Source organism: Stegodyphus dumicola, chromosome 3 (assembly GCF_044657685.1).
Source record: "Stegodyphus dumicola isolate Sdum_Otavi_A_Nest chromosome 3, ASM4465768v1".
In the NCBI taxonomy this organism is placed as follows: Eukaryota; Metazoa; Arthropoda; class Arachnida; order Araneae; family Eresidae; genus Stegodyphus; species Stegodyphus dumicola.
In genome coordinates, this window is record NC_140770.1 from 27,229,264 (window position 1) to 27,233,939 (window position 4,676).

The window sequence follows — 4,676 nt, forward strand, 5'->3', positions numbered from 1 at the left end:
CCTTAGGCAGATAGCCCTAGTGTGCTCTACCGTATTCTCAATACACCAATACACCATATAAAATGCAGAGAAAAAAACTGAAACACTAAATTCAGTTAAAAACAGTTAAAAAAAAAATTTACGATTAAATTAAGAGTTTCTACACCAAAACAACAATTTGGTCAACCAAATTTTCGGTTTACAAATTTGAAACTTTCAGTCCCATTGGGCTAAAATACACTGAAGTTCGTTCTCCAACTGACTTAAATCACTAAACCACTAAGTGTTTCAAATGTAAATAAATGGCGGCCTCGCTAGGCCTAACGCCCCTTTTTAAATTGTTGATAGTTCTAAAACTATTGCATGCAGATTAATTAAATGCATAAAAACCTTAGTCGGAATGTGAGAAAATATAATTCGATCGCTTTTAAAAATAGCATAATTTACCAACATATGAAGAATAAAGAAAACAACCAAGCCGGGTAAAAGGGTGTGTGCAGATATATCTATATATATCTATATCTATATATATATATATATGCATGTTTGGTGCAGCGATTCCTACAAAAAAGGGAGGTGCACAATTAGATGTTATAGTTTCCAATAATTTCAAGCTCCTCTTCTAATCTTTTTGAGTTATGCGAGTTACATGTCACGAAAAACTCCACTTTGAATCCATTTCAGATCCCTTTTACAACTCGTTTTGGAAAAAAACAGTCCTTTGGAATGTCCTTACATATAGATGTCACGAAAAAAAATGTCTAAATGGATTCTAGAGCGGTCAAAATGGATATTTTCTTTTAATGGAAATCTGATAACTGGATATTTTCGTGATTACAATACCTTCTTTACTCTGTACAAAAACGTAAGTTCCTTTACATCGTTCTTTACTTGGAACTAAAAAATTGCGAATAATTTTTATTTTGTTAAAAAAAATATGCTAGCGCTTCAGTTGTGTTCAGATCGTTTATTGGGCCCGCATCCTATCATTTGAATTTCATAACATTGATTCAATGCAGAATGAAATTTCGCTACGTTGTGTTTCGTTAATAATATGTTTATACCACAATCATTTTCTATCGAGAATTACAATATATACATTTTTGTAACATGTAGAATTAATAGGAAAAGTGTTAGAGATATGGATTTTTGTAGTAGAAATTTTTACATAACTTTACAAAACTTATAAATTCAGGAGTTTTTTTACACATAAAAATGTAGATTTTTACTTTATAAATTATTTATAAGTTAGATTAATCCTAAAGTGTCTCTTAGCTCTCCATGTGGTGAAATTAATATCAGATAAGTCACGCTTCATAAAAGTATCGTAGGTTTTGCGAAAGGAAAAATTTGTCTGCTGAGGCATAATGTGCCATGACACAATTCCATTTTTCTCGAATCCTGGCAAATAAGTGTATGAAATCCTCAACCATTCCTCATATCCACCAGATTTGGCACGAGAATTGCATCCCAAAAATTGCTTCTAGAACAGAATGAAGTAGTTATATGAACGTGACTTGCAATGCAAAGACTTACAAAGATTGAATATTTTAAGGTTCACCTATTGGATCCCAAAAGAAAAGGAGTCATCAAAAAAAGTTTATTTGCTTGTCATATAATTAACAATGGTAAGAATTAATATAAAAAAACAAAATTTTTAGCCCAAAGGGCGTTATCCCAGAAGGGCTATTATTATTATTATTATTAATAATAATAGAATTATTATTATTAATAATAATTGGCATTTTGCCTCCAAAACTTTAAATGTCCGTTTCACTTTTCAAATTGTTGCCGATATATACTATCGTCCTGTGTTATATTTAAAGAAACTAAAAAAAAAAAAAAAAAAAAAAATCTGAAATGTTTCAGATTTTAAATTACGTCCAAAGGGGCGTTTTTTAACATTTTGTGTGTTACCTTTCCTTATTAAATATCATGTTCCTCGCACTTAAACCATAAGATCCAGTGCAACAGCAATATCGCAAAATAGTTTTAAAACGAGCATATCTTTACAATTTCCGATACAGAGATCCACGCGCTGGAGATAAAAATGTTTTTTTCTGCACAACGTTGCCATTGCTCGTTTTGAAATCCTTGAGTTTGTTAATCAAAAATTCGTCTTTGTTAATCAAAAAAGTTTTAAAAAATAGGAAATCGATCATAAAACAAATTTCAAATTTCAAATTTGGTCTTCCACATGCTCATATTCGTTGGAGGATTACGTTATTCAAAATTCGATGACTCTATGTACCGTTGTTTTATCACAATACGAGAAATATACATACATTTACGCAGATTTTCATTATTTAATTTCTTCAAATATAATGCAGGACTCTAACATTTTATGGCAACAGTTTGAAAAGTGAACCGACATTTATCCGTCCGACGCAAAATGCTAAAACGAAACTAATAGTCCTTCGGGATTCAAATCCCTTTGGACTAATAATGAAGAATTTGCATAAATGTATGGATGTTTCTCGCATTGTGATAAAAGAGCGTTACCTAAATCCATCTAATTTTGAATAACGTAATCCTCCTTCAAATATGGGCATCTGGAAGCCCATAATTGAAATTTGGAATTTGTTTTAATACCGATTTCTTATTTTGTAACACTTTAACGAATTTTTGATTAACAAAGCGCGTGAAACTTTGTATCGGAAATTCTAAAGACATGCTCATTTTAAAGTTATTTTTCGATATTGCTGTTGAATTGAATTTTATGGTTTAAGTGAGAAGAACATGATATTTAATAAATAAAGGTAAACCACTAAAATACGCTAGCTAAACTGCAATAGCAATAGACAAAAATTGAAAACATTAGTACAACCGCTACATTTTACAATGATTATTTTTCAATTTCTGAAGAGAAATTTTAAAAGAAATATATATATGTAATAATAAAATTGCATAGTCAAGAATAGACTTAAAATTCTAACTCTATGTTCTTTTCATTTTTAATGGCGAAGTTCTCTTATTTGAAAGTACGTGGAATTAAATCCACAATCCCGTAGTCAAGTTGTTTTTCCCGCCTTTTCTACACGTACAGTTGTAGAATGTTCTGGAAATATTTAAAGCGAACTGGATTGGCTGACGAAGCTGACGTCATTTCTTGGAAGCTCCGCCTTTCCAGAGGCTATAAAAAGACTCGAAAAAGAATATCGGGGGCTTTTTTTAAATGTCACGATGCAGTAAACTTCATACAAAAAGTTATTAGTAATTCTTTTTATCTACTCTGGATATCTGATTTTGTAACTGCTATTTCTCCTGAAATATAATAAATGGATCCTGTTTTTACACTTATCGTCTGATAATTTGAGCTGCGACTACATGTATGATTCTTCACCATTTTATATTCCGGACAAAAGCTGGTACATCACATATATATATATATATATGAAAGCTTTCAGATTTTATATTACTCCCAAAGGGAATTTTTAACGTTTCGTGTGTTACCTTTATTAAATATCATGTTCTTCGCGCCTAAACCATATAATTCAATTCAACAGCAATATTTCAAAATATTTAAATGAGCATATCTTTAGAATTTCCGATATACAGCTTCAAGATAAAAATGTGTGGTTTTTTATTCCCCATACAGAGATGCCGTTGCTCATTTGTAAGTTTGTAATCAAATATTAGTTAAAGTGTTACAAAATATGAAATCTATGATAAAACAGATTCCTAATCAGGGTTTCCAGATGCCCACATTCGGTGGAGAATTACGTTATTCAAAATTTGATGGCTGTATGTACCGTTGGTTTATAACAATGCGAGAAACATACATTTTATGCAGATTCTTCATTTTTTTATTTCTGTAAATACAACACAGGACGATAATATTTGGTGGCAACAATTTGAAAAGTGAAACGGACATTTAAGTTTTCAACGCAAAATGCCAAAACGAAGTTAATTGCCCTTCTGGGCTAACGCCCTTTGGTATAAAAAGAAAGAAAGAAAATCTGAATGCTTGCAGATTCTACATTACGCCCAAAAGTACGTTTTTTAACATTTGTTGTGTTACGTTTATTTATTAAATATAAATGTTCTTCGCACTAACACATAAAATTCAACAGCAATATCACAAAATATTTAAAAACAGCATTAGAATTTCCGATACACAGCCTAGTGCGCTGGAGACAATTACTAGCTTTGAAATCGTTGAGATTGTTAGTCAAAAATTCGTTAAATGTTTGCAAAATTTGAAGTAGATAATAAAACAAATTCAAAATTCGGACTTCCTAGTGGCCATGTTTAGTTGGAAGAGAACATCATCAAAACTAAAGAACGCAAAGCAACAAGATGACCTACTGCTAGAGACACCAAACCGACGTAGAAAATGATTTTCATTGAAAATGAAGCAATATGAAGCCGGAAATGAAGACATAATGTGCTGACACGCTAATAAATCTATAAACTCTGAGAGAATTAATGAGACACTATTATCTTTTTTATAGGAACTTGTTTTTATTTCCTATTAAATGCAATATCCATTTGTATCACTCCTTTTAGAAACATAATTTATGGCAAATTTTGTTATGTCTAGGGCTAAAAGAATATTTGTGAAACGTACAACTTGGTAGAACCATGAAACTAACAAGCGGCTATTGACCTTGCACAAAGCTCAGATCGCATGAATTTACGAGTGTTAGAGAAAAAACCTCAATCAGATGTTGGGGTTTTCATTTTAAAATTTAATA